This window comes from Bos taurus, chromosome 3 (assembly GCF_002263795.3).
Source record: "Bos taurus isolate L1 Dominette 01449 registration number 42190680 breed Hereford chromosome 3, ARS-UCD2.0, whole genome shotgun sequence".
NCBI lineage: Eukaryota > Metazoa > Chordata > Mammalia > Artiodactyla > Bovidae > Bos > Bos taurus.
In genome coordinates, this window is record NC_037330.1 from 80,723,558 (window position 1) to 80,751,143 (window position 27,586).

The window sequence follows — 27,586 nt, forward strand, 5'->3', positions numbered from 1 at the left end:
GACTAGACGAACCTTTGTTGGCAAAGTAACGTCTCTGCTTTTGAATATGCTATCTAGGTTGGTCATAACTTTCCTTCCAAGGAGTAAGCGTCTTTTAATTTCATGGCTGCAGTCACCATCTGCAGTGATTTTGGAGCCCAAGAAAATAAAGTCTGACACTATTTCCACTGTTTCCCCATCTATTTCCCATGAAGTGACGGGACCAGATGCCATGATCTTAGTTTTCTGAATGTTGAGCTTTAAGTCAACTTTTTCACTCTCCTCTTTAACTTTCATCAAGAGGCTTTTTAGTTCCTCTTCACTTTCTGCCATAAGGGTGGTGTCATCTGCATATCTGAGGTTATTGATATTTCACCCTGCAGTCTTGATTCCAGCTTGTGCTTCTTCCAGTCCAGCGTTTCTCATGATGTACTCTGCATAGAAGTTAAATAAGCAGGGTGACAATATACAGCCTTGACGGACTCCTTTTCCTATTTGGAACCAGTCTGTTGTTCCATGTCCAGTTCTAACTGTTGCTTCCTCACCTGCATACAGATTTCCCAAGAGGCAGGTCAGGTGGTCTGGTATTCCCATCTCTTTCAGAATTTTCCACAGTGTATTGTGATCTACACAGTCAAAGGCTTTGGCATAGTCAATAAAGCAGAACTAGATGTTTTTCTGGAACTCTCTTGCTTTTTCTATGATCCAGCAGATGTTGGCAATTTGATCTCTGGTTCCTCTGCCTTTTCTAAAACCAGCTTGAACATCAGGAAGTTCATGGTTCACGTATTGCTGAAGCCTGGCTTGGAGAATTTTGAGCATTACTTTACTAGCATGTGAGATGAGTGCAATTGTGCGGTAGTTTGAGCATTCTTTGGCATTGCCCTTCTTTGGGATCAGAATGAAAACTGACCTTTTCCAGTCCTGTGGCCACTGCTGAGTTTTCCAAATTCGCTGGCATATTGAGTGCAGCACTTTCACAGCATCATCTTTAAGGATTTGAAATAGCTCAACTGGAATTCCATCACCTTCACTAGCTTTGTTCATAGTGATGCTTTCTAAGGCCCACTTGACTTCACATTCCAGGATGTCTGGCTCTAGGTCAGTAATCACACCATCATGATTATCTGGGTCGTGAAGATCTTTTTTGTACAGTTCTTCTGTGTATTCTTGCCACCTCTTCTTAATATCTTCTGCTTCTGTTAGGTCCATACCATTTCTGTCCTTTATCGAGCTCATCTTTGCAAGAAATATTCCCTTGGTATCTCTAATTTTCTTGAAGAGATCTCTAGTCTTTCCCATTCTGTTGTTTTCCTCTATTTCTTTGCATTGATCGCTGAGGAAGGCTTTCTTATCTCTTCGTGCTATTCTTTTGGAACTCTGCATTCAAATGCTTATATCTTTCCTTTTCTCCTTTGCTTTTCTCTTCTCTACTTTTCACAGCTATTTGTAAGCCTTCCCCAGACAGCCATTTTGCTTTTTTGCATTTCTTTTCCATGGGGATGGTCTTGATCCCTGTCTCCTGTACAATGTCACGAACCTCATTCCATAGTTCATCAGGTACTCTATCTATCAGATCTAGGCCCTTAAATCTATTTTTCACTTCCACTGTATAATCATCAGGGATTTGATTTAGGTCATACCTGAATGGTCTAGTGGTTTTCCCTACTTTCTTCAATTTAAGTCTGAATTTGGTAATAAGGAGTTCATGATCTAAGCCACAGTCAGCTCCCAGTCTTGTTTTTGCTGACTGTATAGAGCTTCTTCATCTTTGGCTGCAAAGAACATAATCAATCTGATTTTGGTGTTGATCATCTGGTGATGTTCATGTGTAGACATCTTTATCTACTGTACACCACACTGAGATTAATATCCTGTGTCCATATTTGCAGATCTGTAATTTTTCCATAAAGAACTAGAAGCAGTATATCTTCATTAATAAAATTAGGATATATGAAGATTTTTGATATGTATTTCCAACTACCTTTCTCAGTTTTCCCCACATCACAAACACTGTATGAGAGTGCTCATTTTCCTGCTTGCATCCATGATAATTTGATATCAAAATAATGTCTCATTTTGGTTTTAAATTTTATTGCTTGTGGGATCTTAGTTCCCCAACCAGGGATTGTTGAACCCAGGTCCTTGGCAATGAGAGCGAGAAGTCCTAACCACTGGACTCCAGGGAATTTCTAAATTTTATTTCTTTGATTAAAAGTTATGAGTTGTAAGCTCCAATCAAGTGCTGTTCCAAAGAGCTGAGAGACTTTAAGATGTATATCCTTTAAAGTGAGCAAGAAACATGAACAGGCTTAGCATTCACTCGGACCTTGAGTCAGTCATTAAGTTTGAGAACATATATTTATCTAAATGAGTACCATTTTCTTGACAAACATTTAAAAATGTCTCTTCTGTACTAGGCAATATATACAAAGGCATTAAGAATACAGAAATAATAAAAGTTTCTATATGATAAGGACTCGAGAAAAAAATTATACAAGAATTAAATATGATAAATATGCAGGAAGAAACATCAGGAGCTGCCCTGGAAAATAGTGATCTGGGTCTAATTTTAGTTTTTTGCCTTGGCTGAAAATATTTTTCTAAATGCTTTTTTGGTATTGACTTCAGAATTTATGACAAATCCTTGTGCACAATTTCTGTAGTAGTGAATGTTCATCCCTTTGAGATGGGTTTTATTTTTTGAACTAATAATATGTTTTCTGAAGCCAAGTCTGGTGAATGAATCAGGTGTTGATTATGCTTTTGGGATTTTAATTATATAATTGGGTTTTTTTGTCCTGAGTGATACATAATTCAATGTTATCAAGTTATTAAACCAATTTTATTAAGTGGCTACATGGAATTGATCCCACTCCTTGAACAATATTACTGTGTCCTATACAGTGATGACTTTAAAACCTTTTTGACTCAAACCAGTGGGAAACATGTATACCACAGAGGGAAATATATCCCACACTGGGAAATATAGGGCTTCCCTCATAATTCAGTTAGTAAAGAATCTGCCTGCAACGTAGGAGACCCCGGTTTGATTCCTGGGTCGGGAAGATCTGCTGTAGAAGGGATAGGCTTCCCACTCCAATAGGCTTGGGCTTCCCTTGTGGCTCAGCTGGTAAGGAATCCAGCCACATATGTGGGAAACCTGGGTTCAATCCCTGGGTTGGGAAGAGCCCCTGGAGAAGGGATACCCATTCCAGTATTTTGGCCTGTAGAATTCCACAGACTGTAAAGTCCATAGGGTTGCAAAGAGTTGGACACGACTGAATGACTTTCACTTTCACTGGGAAAAGTATTTTACTTTACAAACCAGTAAACACACATACATACAACTGAAACAGATTTCACAGAACAATATACCCTTCCATGGAGCAGCATACTCTAGTATTTTTTATTGTATTCTATTCCGCTTTTTAAAAATTGCTGGGAGGAGGGTGACGTGCTAAATTGATTTCATGTGCCACTAATGAGTCCTAACTCATTGTTAAACAGTGGTCCAGGTTTCAAATTAACAATCTTCCTTCATTACTTTGGCTCAACTGTTTTCCAGGAATTCAGGGAAATAATATAATCTGTTGATTTTAAAATATTTAACTGAATTGATTGTTACTGTCACATAAAAGAAATGGATGGAAATTGCAAAGACTTGGAAATGCTGCTATGCGTCCCAAGAGTTCCTCTCATTCCAGGTTTTAGCCTGACTCTTTAAATAGCAGCTTCTGTGATAAACTTAAGGAACACTCTAATCTGAACCTGCAGTGAAGTACAATTATCAAGCTGCAACATATTTACCAATACCCACAGGTATTTACCAATGCCCACAGGTAATTATCATGAGCTGTATAATTACCTTGTTTTTAACACAGGAGCCGTGTGCTCACTTTTGCCTTTATTTTAAAAATTATTGGTGGCTATTTTTAAAGCACTGCAATTGAGCAAAATGTTGGAAAGGTTTAATAAGTTTCAGTTAATAATGATAATAATACAGCCCCTGGTATCCAAACAAAATCTTAAGCTTATATGACAATGTGATGAAAACAAATATGTGAAAACTGTAAGAACAATACACTTTTAGTGACCGTTTATTTATTCAGTGATATATATTGAGGGCCTACAATGTATCAGATACTCTATAGCACAGCAGATTTAATTGACTTTTATTCAAAAAAAGGCCTTTTCCCTGGGGAAAGTCATTGAAATTCAGAATTTGTAAATTCAGCATGAAAAAGACTATGAATATGATACTTTTAACAACATAGACTGCTACTGCTAAGTCAGTTCAGTCGTGTTCGACTCTGTGCAACCCCATAGACGGCAGCCCACCAGGGTCCCCCGTCCCTGGGATTCTCCAGGCAAGAACACTGGAGTGGGTTGACATTTCCTTCTCCAATGCATGGAAGTGAAAAGTGAAAGGGAAATCGCTCAGTCATGTCCGACCCTCAGTGACCTCATGAACTGCAGCCTTCCAGGCTCCTCCATCCATGGGATCTTCCAGGCAAGAGTACTGGAGTGGGGTGCCATTGCCTTCTCCGAATGGAGATGACTGATTTTGATGTAGGGGAAAGTATCTTGAGGGGCTATGAAGAACAGGTAACAGTCTTCTAGATGATAAGGGGCAAGTACTGAAACAGGGAACAGAGGGAGACCAAAAAGCATCAGAGGGACTGGCATGCCCACGGAACAGTAAGTCTGGTGCCAATAAAAGATGTGCTACTTTGGGGAGAGTAGCAGGAAATATATGAGAAAGGTAACAGATGTCATTCCATTTTAAGAAGTTGATTTCATTTTAAGTCACTGCTTAAGTATGGCATGAAAGGCAATCCCATAGAGAAAAGGAATATCAGAGTCTCCTAGGCAGAGAAATTAGATGATCAGATCAGACTTAGCTTTTGCAAAAACAATTCTGACAACAATGGAGAGGCATCATGTCAGGGAGATCAACTGGAAGCCTTCTGAGACAGTGAAAGCATTCGAAGGACTTATATGGAGAAGAATAATAAAAATAACAAGTGGATTAAGCTTTCACGTAGGTCTTAAGTGTATAGAGCTTTACATGGGTTACCTAAGCCTTCTTTTTTCTTTGTAAACTCTATAATCAACTCATGACATAGTTAGCACACACTTATTAACCAATGAGGAATGGAAGGCAGAGAGGGTAACCTGTCCAAAGTCACACAGTAGGCAGGGGCCCCAGGATTCCAATGCAGATCCATCTACTTGGAGCCCAGGTATGTATACTCATGTAACTGTAGCTGGAAGAGGGGCTGCACTTATAAGATTTTTCTGAGAGAAACACAGTAGAATAAAGTAGAAGCAGAATCCAGCAGTGGACAGAGTAGGATCTGGAGTTAAAATATCTGAATTCAATTCTCTGCAACTGGAGTGAGTTATTTAAAGCACGAGAAAGTGAAAAAAAAAAAAGTGAAAGTGTTAGTCACTCAGTTGTGTCTGACTCTTTGCTACCTCAGGGACTGTTGTCTGCCAGGCTCCTCTGTCCGTGGGATTTTTCAGGCAAGAATCCTGGAGTGGGTTGCATTCCCTTCTCCAGGGGATCTTCCCGACCCATGGATTGAACCCAGGTCTCCTGCATTGCAGGATAATTCTTTATGATCTGAGCCACCAGGGAGGCCCCCATGGAGCATGAGTAAATACTTCAAATATGCCAAGCCTCAGATTCTTCATCTCTGAAATAGATAATAAGAGCCCCCATAAGGCTATTATTAAGGGCCATTATGAGGATTAGATGAGGTAATATATATAAAGGGCTTAGTAGGGTGCTTAGCTCAAGGTCTGTATAAAAAGGCATTCATAATAATAAAAATAATTATTAATTTTTTAAAAAAATCTTGGTGTCTCATTGAATGTCATCAAAGAGAAAGAAGTTTAAGAATAGCATGATTTCTAATATGAGAGACTAGATGGGGGCAGGGGGTGATGCTGCAGCTGAAAGAGGAAACAGTTTAGGAAGTAAAGATAAACTCAATCTAGATATCTGAGCTTCAAATACTGCAGGACATATAGATAAAAATACCCAGTCGACCGACTATAACTTGTAACAGACCTAGGTAGTTTAAAAATAAGGTTGGATGAGGTCACTGAGGCTGAGTGGGTAGATTGAAAGGGAAGTCCAAGAAATAGTCCAAGAAAGAAGACAGTATTTAAAGCCCACAAGGAAAATAAGTGGAAGGTCTTGTACTTGGTAGTCCTGTTAGTCTCTGCTTATACTACTTATGTGTCCAGGCCAAGAAAAGAAAGCCAGGTGAAAGTGAAAAAGGTATCAGGCAAAAATAGTTGGATTGCATTAGGTAGAGCTCCCTGTATTCCTCTCTGTAGTTACTTTAGGCCACTCTCTAGCTCCTGATCCATTCTCTAGCACCAGTTCTCCTTTACAGCTTCTTCACATCCTCTTCTTGGCTCCTGTGTCTTCACAGGATTGATCTTTTTTTTTTTTTTTAACTTCTTTCTTGGCTTACAAGCTGAACCCACTCACCACTCACTGTCTTCTGCTATTGACCTTACATTCCATGACACACCAGCCATAAAAGAAACCCCATATAAGAAAGAAAAAAAAATATATTGAACTAGAAAGAAAGGCTTCAGAGAAGCCAAGAAATCAAAACGTTTCAAAATGGAGAATGGTCAACATGTCAAGACAGCAGAGAGGACAGAGAATTAGGACTAAAAAGGAGGTAACTGGATTTGGCATTTGGGAAGCTCCTGGTGTCTCTAAATGACAGCAACTTCAAGAAACTGGTAGAGACAAGAGACAAGTCTATGAAAAAGAATTGGTGAGATAAACTTTATGCCCTCTACTTTCCCCCATGAAGCAGAAAGGAGATCACCTTCTGACAGTGAGGAGATTTTAGTGGAAAGTTAAAATTCGTGGTCTACATAGGTGATTTATATATATTTAATTCTTACAACCACCATTTAGAGTGGGTATTGTTATCCCTGTGTCATACATTAGACAACTGATATAGTGAATTTAAGTCATACGGTTGATGTGAGACAAATTTAGAGCTCAACCCAGGTCTGTATCCTAATTCTATGGCTTTTCTTACTGCATTTAGATTTAGAGTAGCCTCTGAATGGAATGTGAAAGTGTTGTGATAGTAATAATAGTGGTAGTATTATAAATACTATTACTCACATATAAGTACATAATAGTGGTAATAATGACTAAAATGAATCAGATGATGGTAGTGCAAATGATACCACAGAAATTAATGTTTTTACACCAAATTTAACTGCAAGTCATAGCCTCATGTCTAACTTTATGACATAAAAACACAGTCCCTTAGTTTGGTTGCTAAGTCGTGTCCAGCTCTGTGACTCCATGGACTGTAGCTTGCCAGGCTCCTCTGCCCATGGGATTTCCCAGAATACTGGAGTGTGTTGCCATTTCCTTCTCTAGGGGAATCTTTCTGACCCAGGGATCAAACCCACATTCCGGCTTGGCAGGTGGATTTTTTACCATTGAGCCACCCTAAATGTTAAACACAATTTAACACCAGTTAAATGATGTTAGTTAGTACAAGTTATTTTTCTTAGTTTTAATGTAGCCACAACATAGCATTTATGAACTTTCTTTCTGTTTTTTCTAAACATATCTTTAAAATATTTACAAACTTGCTATAATTTAGGTTTATTTTTATTTCTAAAGTTACAAAAGATATTTTGAAAATTGTTAGTATGTAAACTACAAACATTTCCCTTGAACCTTGAATTGTATTGAATAATACAAAAAGAATTGTACTCTTTGCCATTGAAGTCGACTCTCTTGTCACCCTGCTTGCTGAATTAATGGAAGCCTCAGGAAGTAGTATACTTTTAATCGAATACGTAATTTTTAAAAATGGTTGCTATAAAATTATAGAAAAAGCCATAGAACAGGGAGCATGATATTTGATAGATAATAAAGTATAACCCTGGAGAAGGCAATGGCACCCCACTCCAGTACTCTTGCCTGGAAAATCCCATGGATGGAAGGGCCTGCTATCTGGCATGGAAATAAATCTTAAAATTATTATTAGGTTTTTGTGTAGAATGGAGGAACTTACCATTTATGTGACATTTTAAAAATCATTTTGTTGAAAATCTTATTAAAGTGTACATATTAAAGAGTATATATTTACTTCATAAAACAGATGATACTCAACATGAATTATCCTTTTTGTGATGCTTTCGATAATAGCATGATTGCCCTCTAGGCATATTGAGGCTTATAGGATGATTTCCTCCTAAATTAAATGGTTCCATAAAGCTAGCCTTCTTAGTTTTTATGTCTGCTTTTCATAGATTTTTCTTGTCTCCTCTCTTGTCAACGCACATTTCTCCTGGAGGCCTGTATACTTGTGTGGACTCATTCATGTCTCTGGTGACATTAACCAGCTCACCAAACCCATGTACAGGTAAACAAAGATAAATGTGCACATGCCCAAGCTTATTATCCACAAAGTTCCTTTGTAGGCTCTCATTCTATTTTCCTTGTGGCCTCCTGGCCTTGGCTTCTTTTCTTCCTGCTCCTGCCAGTTAGACTTGAGTGTAGAGGTGTGCCACTCAGATCTCCCTTCAATTAGTGTAAGCCCTGTAGTTGGCTGACCACCTCCAGCTAGCCACTGTCCCTCCAGCTCTGCAGCAGTCACACTGAGGCTACTCTCCTCCCCAGGAAGCTCCCTGCCAATGACTACACAGTGGGGATATTGTAGCCAGGCACTTTATGCCTCTTTCTGGGCAATCTTCCCAGGCCCCTCAATCACCTGGCCAAGACTTTCTCAGGGCTATACAGTGGCAACCTGGGGATCTTCCTACCCAATCTTCTCTCCTTCTCTCTCTCCTTACACAAGTATCTGACCTTCCTTGTCATTTAAAATGTCCAGACTTTACTCTGGACATTTACCAGTCCTACCTATTCTTGTTCCCCTTCCCGTTATACTTCGCAGGTGTTTCCCCTATATATCTTTTGCACATCTAATTTTGGCTTAGTGTCTGCTATGTAGGAAGCCTAATTAACACAGTCAACAAAAAGTAGCCCAAGAAAGCAGGCAGTAAAATTAGGTTTGAGGACTGTTTACTCATACTTGGCCAACTTGGACAACATCCTGAGTGCAATGTGGGGAATGGATAGTCCTTGGCAAAAGGTGGACCCCCCCCCCCCCCCCCCCGCCAATTGCTAAAGATTTCACTGGTGATGACCTGGGAATGTGTCCTGGGAGAAGGGAAGAGGCTTCTAGTTTGAAGATGTAGGCATTTCAAGATACGAGTGTGCCTACAAGTGTGGTGGTGGTGACTGCTTATTTCAAACTTCTTTTGATGCCCTATGGAGTGATCATGAGAAACTGAGAAGTAATGATGCAGGAACAGGCACAATGTGAGAGACAGAGCCTGTTTGACTTGGAACATTTTTTTGGAAAATGGGATTTAACACCATTACAAGGATGCTCCCTGACCCAGGGGATGGAGCACACTCACTTTAGGGAAGTCTGGCTCTTGGAAATTCAGAAAAAGTGATGGCCATGCCGATGTGAAAATGCCTGCATTGCCATGGCGGATGATAGAGGAAGGCTGTGTGAAGGGGTGAGCTGTAATGGATTTATAGCATGGGACCAGAGGTCCCATTAGAAAATTGTGTTTCCACAGCAGGGCCCAGAGAACACATCATTCTCCAAGGCCATCAGGAATGCACCAGCATCATTAAAAGTCTAGTGGTGGCTTTCTTTGCAGGCCAGGGATAAGGTTATCACAAACATCAGCTTGTTAATAGCAATGAGGATGATTGCACTCCAAAATAAGCCGCATAAGCAAGCAAATAGAAACCAGGAACAACCATTACTATAACTACCAGCAACATTGGAATAACTGGTGGGCTTCCCTGGTGGTTCAGGGATAAAGAATTTGCCTGCCAATGTAGGAGACACAGGTTTGATCCCCAGGTCAGGATGATCTCCTGGAGGAGGAAATGGCAACCCAACTCCAATATTCTTGCCTGGGAAATCCCATGGACAGAGGAGCCTGGCAGGCTGCAGACCATGTGATTGCAAAGAGTCAGACATGACTGAGTAACTAAACAACAAGAGAGCCTGACTCACAGGAAGTTTGGAAATGGCTAATAGTTTGGTGCTCCTAGGGGTAAAATAGAAGGGTAACCAATGAGAACACCATTTAACATCTATAATCAGAAATAGGCAAGAACAGAGAAATGGGAGGATAAGGGTAGTTGACCCAGTAAAAATTCATGATTCTTTGTTCAGTTCTTGGACCTGAGAAAATTTTGAGACCCAGTATGCGGTGACTGAGCGATGACTGTCTCAAGGAGGAAGAAGACTGCAAGTCCATGACAAGTGTTAACTAAAGTGATCTCCCCAGTCCTGCTCTAAAGGGACCTACAGCCATATACTTAGATGATTACACACTTGAAAAAGGAAAAGCACACACACTGAGGATTTTGAACATATTTTCAAAGCTGGTCTTAATACTTGAAAACCTAAAGTGTCCTCAGGATCCCCTGTTGGAGCTGGGACCCAGCAACATAAGCAGGCTGGCTGAAGTCCAGTTTATAGTGGGTCTGCTGGGTCCATAAAGTCAGTCGATAATTTCACCCATCCTATGGGAAATTAGGATTACCATTCCTGGCAGTCTGACTCACTTAAGTCCTTGACAAGCAGAGTAGGAACCATCATATTAGGGAAGACCAAAAGGAGGCCTCTGAAACGAGTACTTTCCCAACTTAAGATCCTGAATCAAAGGTAATATCGCATCCCAGAAAGGAAGGCAGAGATTAGTACCACTGTGATGGTGAGCTTTATGTATCAGCTTGGCTGGGCTGTAGTGCCTGGATACTTGGTCAAACATTATTCTGGATATTTCTGTGAGGATATTTTTGGATAAGACTTTGATTTAAATCAGTAAGCTTAAGTAAAATAGGTTACCCTCCATAATGCAGATGGGCTTCATCCAATCAGTTGAAAAGTGATAGAACAAAAAGCTGATCTCTCCTGAGCAAGAGCGAATTATGCCGGTAGATTGACTCTGGACTTCATCTGCAACACGCGCTCTTCCTGGTTTGTCAGCAGACTGTGTTTGGGCTAGAGATGCAACTCAGTCCTGAGCCTTAAGACTGTTGGTCTCCTCCATCAGAGTTTGGATTTCCAAGCCTCCACAATCACAAGAGACAAAGAAGTCTCTTTAAATGTTTTCTAAACATTAATTTAAACCTATTTATGAAGTATATTTATTAAGAATAAGTCTGAGTTTGTATGTATATCTTCATCTGTGGCTATTCCCTTGGTTTTGGTATTAGTTCTAGAAGATGTTGTAGGTCTTCACAGAACCAGTCAACTTCAGCTTCTTTGGCATCAGTGGTTGGGGCATAAACTTGGATTATTATCATGTTGAATGGTTTGCCTTGGAAACAAACCAAGATCGTTCTACTGTTTTTGAGGCTGCACCCAGAAACTGCATTTTGAACTCTTTTGTTGACTGAGAGTTATTCTACTTCTTCTAAGGGATTCTTGGCACAGCAGTAGATATAATGTGCTGGGCTTAGTTGTGCAGTCGTGTCCAACTCTTTGCCACCCTATGGTCTGTAGCCCACCCACCAGGCTCCTCTGGTCATGGGGATTCTCTAGGCAAGAATACTGGAGTGTGTTCCTCCTCCAGGGAATCTTCCCAATCCAGGAATTGAACCCAGGCCTCCCGCATTGCAGGTGGATTCTTTACCATCATCTGATTTAAATTCACCCATGCCTGTCCATTCTAGCTCACTGATTCCTAAGATGTCGGTGTGCAATCTTGTCATCTCCCACTTGACCACATGCAATTTACTGTGATTCATGAACCTAACATTCATGAACCTAACCTGGAATGCAATATTATTCTTTATAGCATCAGGTTTTACTTTCACCACAAGACACATCCACAACTGAGCATCATTTCCACTTTGACCCAGCCACTTCATTTTTTCTGGCGCTATTAGTAACTGCCCTCTGCTCTTGCCCAGTAGCAAACTGGACACATTTCAACCTGGAGGCTTATCTCCCAGTGTCATATCTTTTTGCCTTTTCATACTGTTCATAGGGTTCTCCTGGCAGGAATACTGGAGCAGGTTGCCATTTCCTCTTCTAACGGACCATGTTTCATCAGAACTCTTCTCTATGACCTGTCCACCCTAGGTGATTCTTCAAGGCTTAGCTCATAGCTTCATTGAGTTATGCAAGCCCGTTCACTACGACATCATAGGGGACTGGAATGCAAAAGTAGGAATTCAAGAGATACCTGGAATAACAGGCCAGTTTGGACTTGGAGTACAAAATGAAGCAGAGCAAAGGCTAACAGAGTTTTGTCAAGAAAACATGCTAGTCACAGCAAACACCTTTTCCAACAACACAAGAGACAACTCCACACATGGACATCACCAGATGGTCAATACTGAAATTAGATTGACTATATTCTTTGCAGCTGAAGATGGAGAAACTCTACATGGTCAGCAAAACAAGACCTGGAACTGACCATGCTCAGATCAAGAGTTCCTATTGCCAAATTAAGGCTTAAATTGAAGAAAGTAGGAAAAACCACTAGACCCTTTAGTGAAGTGAAGTCACTCAGTCATGTCTGACTCTTTGCAACCCCATGGACTGTAGCCTACCAGGCTCCTCCATCTATGAAATTTTCTAGGCAAGAGTACTGGAGTGGCTTGCCATTTCCTTCTCCAGGGGATCTTCCCAACCCAGGATTGAACTCAGGTCTCCCACATTGCAGGCAGACACTTTACCATCTGAGCCACCCTTTAGGTATGACCTAAATCCAATGCCTTATGATTATACAGTGGAGGTGATGAATAGATTCAAAGTATTAAATCTGGTCGACAGAGTGTCTGAGGAAGTATGGACAGATGTTGGTAACATGTCTTGTACAGGAGGTAGGGACTGAAACCATGACAAAGAAAAAGAAATGCAAGAAGGCAAAGTAGTTGTCTGAGGAGGCTTTGCAAATAGTTGAGGAAAGGAGAGAAGTGAAAGGCAGGGGAGAAAGGGAAAAATATATCCCTTTGAATGCAGAGTTCCAGAGAATAGCAAGGAGAGATAAGAAGGCCTTCTTAAGTGAACAATGCAAAGAAACAGAGGAAAACAATAGAATGTGAAAGATTAGAGACCTCAGATTTGAGATATCAAAGGAAGATTTCATGCTTTAGGAAGCAGTACTACAAACAAACCTAGTGGAAGTATGGAATTCCAGCTAAGCTATTTAAAATCCTAAAAGATAGTGCTCATAAAGTGCTTTACTCAATATGTCAGCAAATTTGGAATACTCAGCAGTGGCCACAGGACTGGAAAAAGTCAGTTTTCATTCCAATCCCAAAGAAGGGCAATGCCTAAGAATGTTCAAACTACCATACAATTGTACGCATTTCACATGCTCAAAATCCTTCAAGCTAGGTTTCAGCATTACATGAACTGAGAACTTTCAGATGTACAAGCTGGGTTTAGAAGAGGTTGAGGAACCAGAGATCATATTGCCAACATTTGCTGAATCATGGAGAAAGCAAGGGAGTTCCAGAAAAACCTCTACTTCTATGTCATTGACTATGCTAAAGCCTTTGACTGTGTGGATCACAACAAACTGTGGAAAATTCTGAGAGAAGGGAGTACCAGATGACCTTACCTGTCTCCTGAGGAACCTGTATGTGGGTCAAGAAGCAACACTTAGAACCGGACATGGAACAACTGACTGGTTCCAAATTAGAAAAGGGGTATGTCAAGGCTGTATATTGCCACCCTTCTTATTTATAATAATTTATATGTAGAGTACATCATGTGAAACGCAGGGCTGAGTGAATCACAGCTGGAATCAAGATTGTCAGGAGAAATATCAACAACCTCAGATATGTGGAGGATACCACTCTAATGGCAGAAAGTAAAGAGGAACTAAAGAACCTCTTGATGAAGGTGAAAGAGGGGAGTGAAAAGGGTGGCTTAAAACTCCACATTCAAAAAACTAGTATCATGGCATCTGGTCCCATCATTTCCTGGCAAATAGAAGGGGAAAAGTGGAAGCAGTGACTGATTTTACTTTCTTGGGCTCCAAAATCACTGCAGACAGTGACTACAGTCATGAAATGAAAAGACGCTTGGTCCTTGGAAGAAAAGCTATGACAAACCTAGATAGCATATTAAAAAGCAGAGACATCACTTTGCCTACAAATGTCTGTATAGTCAAAGCTATGGGTTTTCCAGTAGTCATGTATGGATTTAAGAGTTTGACCATAAAGAAGGCTAAGTACAAAGAATGAATGCTTTCAAATTGTGGTGCTGGAGAAGACTCTTGAGAGTCCCTTGGACAGCTAGGAGATCAAAGCAGTCAATCCTAAAGGAAATCAACCATTAATATTCATTGGAACTGTTGATAAAGGCCTGTTGCTAAAGCCAAAGCTCTAATATTTTGGCCACCTAATGCAAAGAGGCTACTCGTTGGAAAAGACCCTGATGCTGGGGAAGGTTGAGGGCAGGAGAAGCAGGTGACAGAGGATGAGATGGTTGGATGGCATCACCGACTGAATGGATATGAGTTTGAGCAAACTCCAGGAGATAGTGAGGGACAGGGAAGCCTGGCATGCTACAGTCCATGGAGTCACAAAGAGTGACTGAACAACAATATATCTCTTGGTTCTGTTACTCTGGAGAACGCTGACTAATACAGCCACCATTAACGGTTTAAAGAAGGGGCATCAGATAAACATTAGAAGCTGGAAGAGGCAAGAAAGGATTCTTCCCTGCAGGGTTCACACCTTGATTTTAGAGTTTTAACCTCCAAAAGTGTGAGAGAATAAATTTTGTTGTTTTAAGCCATCCAAGTTTGTAGTAATTTGTTATGGTAGCCTTAGGAAAATAATATGAAATTGGTAGGGAATGTCATGTTTATCTTACTACAGAAGAGAAAGTTAACTGATGGGAACAGTTCTACGGGACCTCCAAGAATAGTTTAAGAATTTACCATCTTATTACCCTTTCTCCTTCATTTTACCAAATTATTTTTGGCCATCCAAGGGGTGTTTATCAGGACCTTCTCATTTGCTTGCCAGTTTGGCTTCCTAGGTCTTCTCTGGTGGCTCAGATGGTAAAGAGTTCGCCTGCAATGCAGGAGACCTGGGTTCCATCTCTGGGTCGGGAAGATCCCCTGGAGGAGGGCATGGCAACCCACTCCAGTATTCTTGCTTAGAGAATTCCATGGACAGAGGAGCCTGGTGGGCTACAGACCATAGGGTTGCAAAGAATCAGACAGGACTGAGCGACTTTCATTTTCACTTTGGCTTCCTAGATACTCTTCTACTGAAACTCAGGAAAATAATTTAAATAACTATCTCACAGATACTACATCTGAAAAAAGATCTGATTTTGACCTAATAAAAAATTTGACAGAAAAAAAAAAGAGAGGATAAGGATGCGTTGTGTTTGTCCATATTCTATCTCCATTTCATTCATCAGTCTGACACGTACAGAAACCGCATGGATTCTGGACAATGACTACAGATTTTGTTCCACAAGCTTAACCAAGTCGTGGCTCCATTGCAGTGGCATTGCTAGACTTGTTGATGGTAAAGCAGATTGTGAAGGTCTCAGCTGTGTCATAAGCAGCCATTGAGCTGATGACTGCATTCTTTTCTATACTAATCAGAAAAGAGGATCAGAAATAGTTCACGTTATCATGAAACAGGATTAACTTAAAGTTTTGCTCCAGGCTGTGTTAACTCTTCATACTTTGTCATAACATAGATCAAAGGGTCTATATCATCACATTGATCCAAAGCATTATTGGTCTGATGCTGATCTGGTAGGATGAGCAAAAGTTGGTTTGTATGCTGGAGGCCTTGGGAAGGCATGTGAGAGTCAGAAGGTGGGAGATAAAAACTCATGTAGCTTCAGGGGCCTGCCACTTCAGGGAAGTTTTTGAGTTCCTTAACTAGGGGCAAGTCATGACATTGCCTCTAAAGTAAAAGACAAATGCTCTGTCTTCTGTCTCCTGGGAGCACAAATCCAAAAAGATTTATTTGGGGTTCTAGAGGCAATCTGATCTACACCTAATACTTGAACTGTATGAACTATATTCTAGCTGGTAGATGTTGTGACATGGAAGGCTGCCAGTTTTGAGGAGAAACTGGAGTGTAAAAGAGCTTTGCAGCAAGTGTAGTCTGTAGCTCAAACATTCCTACCCCAGGAATTTGAGGGATGAGAAAGTCTGCAGTGGAGACATGTGAACAAACGTATGACAATGGGCATGAAGCATAAAGATTTTTGTATTACATGTTAATACTCATCAGAGAGCATCTACTTTGAAAAAGGCACTGAAGAACCAATTAGTTATAATTACTCGACTATTCAGAAAGAGAAAAATAAATATCATATAATTATTGTTTATATGTGCAATCTAGAAAAACCGTACATATGAACTTATTTGCAGAGCAGAAATAGAGACACAGATGTAGAGAACAAACTTATGGATACCAAGGAGGGGAGAGAGGTGGGATGAGTTGGGAGATGGGGATTGACATATATATACTATTACATATAAAATAGATAACTAATGAGAACCTACTTTATAGCACAGGGAACTCTACCTAATGCTCTGTGGTGACCTAAATGGGAGGGAAATGCGAAAAAGAGGAGCTATATGTATACATGTAACTGGTTCACTTTGCTGTACAGCAGAAACTAACATAGCATTGTAAAGCAATGATTCTCCAAAAAAATGTTTAAAAAGTACTTGACTAGCTAATGTTAGCCAGCTTTCGTTATTGGCCATTCCAGAATAGACACAATGGGCACATGAATGCAATTGCTATGGCATCAAAGCAACTGTGTCTATGTAGGGCCCACACAGCATAAACATCTACTTACTAAGGTCAGTCTAACTTACTTACTGCTGCCTCAGCCATCCAATCTGCCAGCAGCAGAGAACGACACTGTGGAGGCCACCCACTCCAACACTGAGACCTACTATGGCACTAGTCCTCAAGGAGACCAAGAGCCACGTGGTACCAGTGAGATGAGCTCTTTTGTCCTGGAAGTGCCAGAAGTTGTCTTCACAGCAATAGATACTTATTCCAGATGCCTCAGTTAGCATCACTATCCAAGAGCGTATACAGTGCTTGATTCATGGGCATGAATTTCCACATTGCAAAACATCTGACCAGGGAACCCATTTCACAGTGAAGGAGCTGCAAGAGTGAGCCCTTGACCATAGAATCCAGTGATTCCTCACCATTATTAAGTAGCCAGCTTGATAGAATGTCAGAACAGCTAATTAAAGCACACTGCAATTCCATCAGAGGCAATACTCTTCAAGAATAGGGGACATCATTCAGGATGCAGTATATACAACAACCCAGAGGCCCCTGTGTGTCACTGGGTCTCCACCTGAAAGAATACGCAGGCACCCAAGGGTCGAAGCAGTTGTGACCCACTGACATTACTCTCTCTGACACTGGAAGCCTTTCTGCTTCCTATCCCCACAATTCTGAGCTCAGAGGGGTGAGGTTCTCTTCCCTCAAGTAGCATACTCTTGCCAGGGGGACAGTGAAGGCTCCATTTAATTACAAGCCATGGCAGCTTCCCAAGCATTTGGACTCCTTGTATCCAGTAACCAGCAGGCAAGAAGAGAAGTCATCATCCTCACCAGAGTAGTAAACTCAGAGCACATGAGGAAGTAGGCTGCATTTCAACAAGGTAATCCATTTGGAAGCCTCTTGGTAAATCCCATGACTGATTAAAACCATGAATGGGCATGTGTAGCCATGTTGGCCTGAGAAGAGATGATTCCCACAGAATCAGGTCCCTCAGGAATGAAGGTTTGGGTTATACCATCAGAAAAGTGACAGTGAAAGTCATTCAGTTGTGTCCAACTCTTTGCGATCCCATGGACTATACAGTTCATGGAATCCTCCAGGCCAGAATACTGGAGTGGGTAGCCTTTCCCTTCTCCAGGGGATCTTCCCAACCCAGGGATCGAGACCAGGTCTCCCATATTGCAGGTGGATTCTTTGCCAACTGAGCTATGAGGGAGGCCCTATACCATCAGAAAAGCCACCAGCAACAACAGAGGTGAGTTGAGGGTGAGACGGATTCAGAGGACACAGTGGAGGAGGGAGACAGTAAATACTAGTTACAGCTGAAACCAGCTATAGCATCTTGGTGTGTAGTTTATCCCCCTAACTTCCTTCTTGAAAGTTTCTTTGTTGAAAGAGAGAAGGGTAGCTGTGAGGCACAAGGGGTAGACTGGAACAGGCAGACATGTCTGCCATCAGATCTCCCTTCCAAACAACCTGCTGTGGAGGGTGGAGGTTGCCTGGCCATCTCCAGCTGCTGCATTCTGCAAATCAGCACAGCATTCATGCTGAAGTCAGGCTGCCCCCAAGGCTGCCCCCCAGATAATGCTTGAGCTCAGTGGCACTACTAGGGCTGGGCCATTTCTCCCCAGCACAGGATGTTCCAACGGGCAGCCTTGGCGAAGGCACTTACCATTAGCCATGCTGCACTGCATTCTGAGGCTCTTCTACAAGAGCTTCCTTGCTTTCCTCTCCCCTTTCACAGGGAGCCCACCCTAGCTACTCCTTCTCCCTGCCTCCTTCACAAGCATGTCTGTCTCTCTGTACGTTTCCTTCCCATCTCATCCTATTTTGAGGTCTTGCTTCTTGGAGGACCCAAACTGAGACAAATTGTTGTTTCAGTTTTGGTATATCTAGAGCTCCCTACAAAGTTTGATATATGTTCATCCTTCTGTTTTATTCTTCTGCCATCTTGTTTAATCCACCTCGGCTTTATTCCTTTAGTCTCCAGCCTTTGGCACATTTCCATGCTCTGTTTGTCAATCTATACTGGAATCTGGCATTCAAACACATTTAAGACCATATCTAATTAGCTTAGTCCTGACAACTGTCTTATCACTGATTAGTAATGGATTACAGTCCTTGGACAATTACTGCTTTTGAAGCCAAGCTAACAAATGCTTCACACTGTCAGTGCATAAATCATCTGGTCTCATTTAAGAGACAGCTTTAAAAAAACATATTAAACTTCCCTTCACAGATTCTACATTTCCACCTTCCCTCTGAGCCAATTGAGGTGGGGGTTTTCAAATTAATATGCCCCATACCTTCCCAAACACATTGCTGGATCTGAATATCTAGTTTTCTAAGCCTGAATTTTTAACAGAATCATTAGCATTTGAGCTACCCACTCAAAGAAGTGTTTCTACAACTGTTTCTGTTTTCAGCTAATTTTATATCCCTCCATTTTGCTGTATTCTAGTTCTTTTGCCAGCTCTTCCATTTCTTTTTTGGTTGTAATATTCCATTACCCCTTCTGCTTTTGCACTCAATTGTCCATTTATGGGCAGCAGTTTGCTTTTCTTCATCCAGTAAGAGAAATTCAACCTTTGAAGTTGTATGATTCTAGAATAGTTTTCACATGAGCACAGATCTTTTTCCTAATATACTTTTCAGCTGGTGAACTCATTTCTCACACAGAAAAAGATTCCAAGATAAGGCATGACAAAGAAAACCCCAGTAAAGTAGGTTAGTGCTAATTCCATACATACTGTTGGTGAGTTTCCCAGGTGCTTAAAATTATAGAAACCTACATCTCTGATGCAAATACATTCTTAATGCAACTGTAAATATTCCACTTCCAGAATGTCCATTCACAAACCTCAGCTAAGGTTCCACTAAACTGAGTCTAACACAGCACAAGCATATCTGTATCTGCTTCATAATGACCACTTTAGAGAACTATATGCCTGAAGGAGTTTTAGGAAGTCAGCTGTGTGGTGTTCTCCTGCCTTCGGGCAGAACTGTACATAAACACCCAGACAGGAAAAATCTTCCCAAGAAAGAGTCAACAACCTTACTCTAGAATTTAACAATGATAACAGCCAGGAATTTCAATTCCTTCTTTGAATATACAAGTCCCTTTGTTTTAGCTTATCTCTGTTTTTTCAATTGTAAGTCTGATACAGAGGTTAAAAATGCTTAAGTTTTTTTAATACAGCAACTCATTGGAAACGACCTTGGTGCTGGGAAAGACTGAGGGCAAGAGGAGAAGGAGGTGACAGAGGACGAGATGGTTGGATGGCATTGTGGACTCAACGGACATGAGTTTGAGCAAACTCTGGGAAATGGGGAAGGACAGGAAAATCTGGTGTGCTGCAAAGCCTGGGGTTGCAAAGAGTCTGACATGACTTAGTGACTGAAGAACAATAATAAAAAACATATTCTCCAAGTTGCCCCTGGTTATTTTCATGTTAATGACCGTTTTCTATGTAAATTAAAATATGACTCATTCATTCATTGGATAAATAAATATTTTTAAAATCTCGTACCCTCCTTTTAGCAGATATTTTAAATCACCTCTACCTTTAGAAAACTATCATGGACTCATGGCTCCTTTGACAGACTCAACACCTTCCAATTATTGTGATCATTTTTTATGCCAAACCTATCACATTTTGCCAATATTCTCTGGATCATGGGAAAAGCAAGAGAGTTCCAGAAAAACATCTAGTTCTGCTTTATTGACTATGCCAAAGCCTTTGACTGTGTGGATCACAATAAACTGTGGAAAATTCTGAAAGAGATGGGAATACCAGACCACCTGATCTGCCTCTTGAGAAATTTGCATGCAGGTCAGGAAGCAACAGTTAGAACTGGACATGGAACAACAGACTGGTTCCAAATAGGAAAAGGAGTCCGTCAAGGCTGTATATTGTCACCCTGTTTATTTAACTTCTATGCAGAGTACATCATGAGAAACGCTGGACTGGAAGAAACACAAACTGGAATCAAGATTGCCGGGAGAAATATCAATAACCTCAGATATGCAGATGACACCACCCTTATGGCAGAAAGTGAAGAGGAACTAAAAACCTCTTGCTGAAGGTGAAAGTGGAGAGTGAAAAAGTTGGCTTAAAGCTCAACATTCAGAAAACAAAGATCACGGCATCCAGTCCCGCCACTTCATGGGAAATAGATGGGGAAACAGTGGAAACAGTGTCAGACTTTATTTTTCTGGGCTCCAAAATCACTGCAGATGGTGACTGCAGTCATGAAATTAAAAGACGCTTACTCCTTGGAAGGAAAGTTATGACCAACCTAGATAGCATATTCAAAAGCAGAGACATTACTTTGTTTTCTGAATGTTGAGCTTTAAGCCAACTTTTTCACTCTCCATTTTCACCTTCAGCAAGAGGCTTTTTAGTTCCTCTTCACTTTCTGCCATAAGGGTGGTGTCATCTGCATATCTGAGGTTATTGATATTTCTCCCGGCAATCTTGATTTCAGCTTGTGTTTCTTCCAGTCCAGCGTTTCTCATGATGTACTCTGCATATAAGTTAAATAAACAGGGTGACAATATATAGCCTTGACGGACTCCTTTTCCTATTTGGAACCAGTCTGTTGTTCCATGTCCAGTTCTAACTGTTGCTTCCTCACCTGCATACAGATTTCTCAAGAGGCAGGTCAGGTGGTCTGGTATTCCCATCTCTTTCAGAATTTTCCACAGTTTATTGTGATCCACACACTCAAAGGCTTTGGCATAGTCAATAAAGCAGAAATAGATGTTTTTCTGGAACTCTCTTGCTTTTTCCATGATCCAGAAGATGTTGGCAATTTGATCTCTGGTTCCTCTGCCTTTCTAAAACCAGCTTGAACATCAGGAAGTTCACGGTTCACATATTGCTGAAGCCTGGCTTGGAGAATTTTGAGCATTACTTTACTAGCGTGTGAGATGAGTGCAATTGTGCCGTAGTTTGAGCATTCTTTGGCTTTGCCTTTCTTTGGGATTGGAATGAAAACTGACCTTTTCCAGTCCTGTGGCCATTGCTGAGTTTCTAAATTTGCTGGCATATTGAGTGCAGCACTTTCACAGCATCATCTTTCAGGATTTGGAATAGCTCAACTGGAATTAGGCATTAACAAAAAAATCCCTTCAGTTTTTGTCAACAACAAGATATATTTGGCTCTTCTTGCTCTTTCCTCCTCTGAAATCTGCTATCAGATACCTTCCAAGGGACCCTAATTCCCTTATCTAAAAAATGTGTAAGGAGAAAAACTATGGTTAGGGTAAATTATGATTTATATTATATTTTTTCTCCTTGACTAATGAAAGTAGTTTGCACTAAGAACTACAGGATAAATAGGAGTTAGCTAGACCAAGTAGAATGAAAATGTGTTTTAGAAGGGTGTAGGTAAGGGTGAGATATAAAAAGGCAAGACAACAATTAAACAAGAAGTAAAAATAACATGGACGATTGGTCCCCCTTATCCAAGGGTGGTATGTTCCAACACCCGCCAGAGTGTGCTGAAACTGCAGATGGTAGTATATATACAGTTTTTTTTCTTATAAATACGTACCTATGATAAAATTTAATTTCTAAATTAGGCGCAGTAAGAGATTAGTGATAATAATAAAACAGAACAATTTTAACAATATATGGTAGTAAAAGTTATGTGAATATAATCTTTCTCTCAGAATATCTTATTGTATTAATACAAATCTAATGCCTTTTCCATCTTAACTAAGCACTTATCAGGCACTGTGGCCAGAACTTTTGCAGTTTGAGACACAACAGCAAAACTAGCATGGCTTCTTTTCCTTCTTCACAATTTCACAGATAAAAGATCTGCTCTTGCCATAGATCTCAGCAATCTCAGCATACACATTTTTTTCTTTTTTCATTACGTTGAGAACTTTCACCTTTTCACTTACAGGAAGAACTTTACGGCTACTCTTCAGTACATCTCAACAGCCAGCCATACCACTCTCGTGCTTTGGGGCCAGGATTAAGGGAAATAAATGTTACTTGAACATAATCCCCGAGATTCTACAAAAGTTGATCTGATAACTGAGATGGCTACTAAAGGACTCATAGGCAGGATCAGCTAGACAAAGGGATAATTCCCACCCTGGGTGGGATGGAGTGGGTCAGCTGGAAATCTCATCCATGCTATGCAGAATGGCACACAATTTAATGTAAATAGATGGATTATTTATTTCTGAAATCTTCCATTTCATATTTTCAGACTGTGGGTAATGGAGACTGTGGATAATGGGGACTACAGCTGATAATATCAGAGGATGTGAAAGTACTATGGAAGCAAAGCAAAGCAACCTCTTACTTGGAAACTGGTAAATGTTGATAAGAAAAGACTGTCTGAACAAGTGACTATGGGCTTAGGTAGAAACCTCCCTAACACCAAAATCTTTCCAGTACTGCTCTCCTAAACCAAGCACAGGAACGGCTCTGCTTCTTGGGTCCCTTTAAATAATGTAGAGCATATGGCTAGTGGAAACTAATGCAGTGTGAGTAAGGGGACCAATAACATGAGAGGTGGACTGTGAAGAAGGCTGAGCGCCGAAGAACTGATGCCTTTGAACTGTGGTGTTGGAGAAGACTCCTGAGAGTCCCTTGGACTGCAAGGAGATCCAACCAGTCCATTCTGAAGGAGATCAGCCCTGGGGTTTCTTTGGAAGGAATGATGCTAATTGGAGAAGGAAATGGCAGTCCACTCCAGTGTTCTTGCCTAGAGAATCCCAGGGACGGGGAAGCCTGGTGGGCTGCCATCTATGGGGTCGCACAGAGTCGGACATGACTGAAGCGACTTAGCAGTAGCAGTAGCAGCAGCAATGATGCTAAAGCTGAAACTCCAGTACTTTGGCCACCTCATGCGAAGAGTTGACTCACTGGAAAAATCTCTGATGCTGGGAGGGATTGGGGGCAGGAGGAGAAGGGGATGACAGAGGATGAGATGGCTGGATGGCATCACTGACTCGATGGATGTGAGTCTGAGTGAACTCCGGGAGTTGGTGATGGACAGGGAGGCCTGGCGTGCTGTGATTCATGGGGTCACAAAGAGTCAGACACAACTGAGCGACTGAACTGAACTGAACTGAAGATTCTAGATAGTAAAACCTCCACCGCCTGGGGCCTTGACTGACTGCGTAAAACAGAGGATGTCTTTGTCTGCTTTGAAACGGGCATAGTGTGAATAACAAATAATCTTGCATATGTTGAGTCACTGAAATTTGGAGGTCAGTTGGTTGCTGTAGCAAACCTAGTCTGTTAATGTATCTTCCTGACTCCCCTTGGGAAACTTGACACTTCTTGGGTTGGTACCAGTGGGAGGGCAATAAGGTATCAATGTATCAGTTTCCAACCCAAGCTGATTGATTAAAGCCATTAGGAAAGTAAGCTTTTCTCTTTTCTAATCCAAGGTTCCTTCTAGGAAGTGATGCTGCCAGGCAGAACAGTAGATTAAAAATACTCTGTAGTGACTTAGATGGGTGGGATGAGGGGGTAGGAGGGAGGACGGAGAGGGAGGGAATACACACACACACACACACACACACACACATGGCTGATTCACTTTGTTGCACACCAGAAACTAACACAACATTGTAACGCAAATATACCCCAATTTAGAAAAAAAAAGACCTAGTCTGTTTTGGCTTCCCTGGTGGCACTATTGGTAAAGAACCTGCCTGACAATGCAGGAGATGTAAGAGACACTGGTTCAATTCCTGGGTCAGGAAGATCCCCTAGAGGAGGGCATAGCAACCCACTTCAGTAGTCTTGTCTAGAGAATCCCATGGACAGAGGAGCCTGGCCAGCTATGGTCCTGGGGGAGCAAAGAGTTAGACAAGACTGAAGTGATTTAGCACAAGTCTGTTTATACTACTAAGTCGCTTCAGTTGTGTCCGACTCTGTACGACCCCATAGACGGCAGCCCACCAGGATCCCCCATCCCTGAGATTATCCAGGCAAGAATACTGGAGTGGGTTGCCATTTCCTTCTCCAATGCATGAAAGTGAAAAGTGAAAGTGAAATCGCTCAGTCATGCCTGACTCTTAGCGACCCCATGGACTGCAGCCTACCAGGCTCCTCCGTCCATGGGATTTTCCAGGCAAGAGTACTGGAGTGGGGTGCCGTTGCCTTCTCCGCTGTTTATACTAGTTATGATCAAATCTGTGGGAGATATAACAGGTCTTCAATCACTAGACAGTTTTGGAGATAGCTCCTCCCTGACTATAGTTTATTTCACTTGCACGTGGTTCTTTTCACTATACTCTCATTAATTAATATGAAGGGGCTTGGTGAAGGGATACAAGGCCTGCAACAGAGGCAACTGGGAGTGGTTCCTACACAACTGAGCCTCAACTGAACCTCCTGCTCTGAGTTTATCTCAATTACGTGATTGTAAAAACATAAACAATTCACTCTACTGTATACACTTCCTTATTGGCTCAACACATTCTTCTAAACCCACTAAATTAATGTTATATTTATCCTAATATAACATGCACATAATATATGGAAAAGTTCCAAGTGTACTTAACTACATAATTATAGCTTTCAAAATTGTTTGTTGAAATTCCATCAACAGAGGAATGGATAAATAAAATGTAGTGCGTCTATATAATGGAATATTAGACATTAAAAAAATGAAAGAATGCCATTTGTGGCAACATGGATGGACCTGGAGAGTGTCATGCAGAGTGAAATAAGTCAGACAGAGAAGAAGAAATATGGTATGGCATCCCTTATATGCAGAATCTAAAAAGAAATAATACAAATGAATTTATTTATGAAACAGAAATAAACTCACAGACTTAGAGAATGAGCTTACAGTTGCCAGGGGTTAGAATGGAGGGAGGAGATAGAGAGTTTGGGATCAACATGCTATATTTAAAATAGATAACCAACAAAATCCTACTGTATAGCACAGGGAACTCTACCCAATGTTACGTGGCACCCTGGATGGGAGGGAAGTTTAGGGGAGAATGGATACATGTATATGTATGGCTGAGTTCCTTTGCTGTCTGCCTGAAACTATTACAACATTGTAAATCAGCTATCCTTCAAAATAAGGTAAAAAATATTAAATAAATCATGTATTAAAGTGTTTCAGATAATTGTGTTTAATACTACCTTCTCCCCATTACGAGGTAAATTCCATGGGACCAAGGGCCTCTATTTTGTGCTTTGCTCCCATCCCCAGAACTTAGAAAATGTCTTGGTACATGCCACGGATCCAATACAGATTTGTTGGGCAAATAATTCATTTTACAAGGATCACTTGTAGTTACAATGAAAATAATAGACTGGAATTTAGTGAAACTAGAAGCAGAGAGTCTAGATGGAGACCATGGAAGATCTTCACATGAGAGATGAAGATGACTCAGACCAATGTAGTCACAGGGGCAATGGAGAGAAGTGAACAGATTTGAAATATATTTAGAATGCAGAGCAGAAAGGATTTGGTGATTGATTGACTGTTAGGAGATTTGCAGGGGCAAAAATCAAGAGTTCTACTGTAGGCACCGAAATCAGGGAGGAAGCCATGCAGAAGAGTGGTTTAGGAAGCCAAGGTGGATGATAAGTCCAGTTGGCATGGGTTCCTACGACCTATTCAAATGCCAATGCAATTGTGTCTATCAATTCTGTAATCAGGAAAGTGGTCTGTGCCTGAAAAACAAGTTTAGGAAAAAGCATAGCCTTGGAAATTTCCAGCCATATAAATCTATGCAAACAGTGTGTGAGAAGAGGGCCTAAGAGAAAACCCTGAAGATTATCTGCAGTGAAGATTTTAAGAATCAGAGCTTGTTCATTGAATTAGTTGGACTTGGTAGGGATAAAGAAGACTGAGCATAGAAGAAGTGATGCTTTTTAACTGTGGTGTTGAAGAAGATTCTTAAGAGTCCCTTGGACAGCAAGGAGACAAAACCAGGAAATCAATCCCGAATATTCATTGGAAGGACTGATGCTGAAGCTGAAGCGCCAATACTTTGGCTACCTGATGAGTAGAGCTGACTCATTAGAAAAGATCCTGATGCTGGGAAATATTGAAGGCAAGAGGAGAAGGGATAACAGAGGATGAGACGGTTGGATGGCATCACCAGCTCAATGGACATGAGTTTGAGCAAGCTCCAGGAGATGGTGAAAAACAGGGAAGCCTGATGTGCTGCAGTCCATGGGGTCACAAAGAGTCAGACACAATTGAGCGACTGAAAAACGGCAAAGGGTATACTCAGAAAATAGCTTTATTCTTCTTCTATCAATGCCTTCAAACCATTTCACCTTGGACAATATCTCAAGCACATTCCATTCATTTTTTTTTTTTTTTTTTTTTACTTCTTAGTACTCAAATAGTCTTATTTTCATTTACGAAAATGTCCAGGCCAAGTTAAATGAAAACTTCCAGGGAGTTTCCCGGTGACCTAGTGTATAGGATTCTGGCTTTCACTGCTGTGGCCTGAGTTTAGTCCCCGGTCAGGGAACTGAAATCCTGCAGGCTGTGTGGCATGGCCAAAAAACTTAAATAGGGGCTTCCCTGGTGTTCCAGTGGTTAGGAATCTGCCTTCCAGTACAGGGCACATGCGTTCGATCCCTGGTCTGGGAGGGTCCCACACGCTGTGGAGCATCTAAGCCCATGCACCACAACTACTAAGCCTGTGTGCCCCAACGACTGAGCCTGCGCGCTGCAACTACGGAAGCCCACGTGCCTAGAGCCTGTGCTCCACAAGAGAAGCCACCTCAGTGAGAAGTC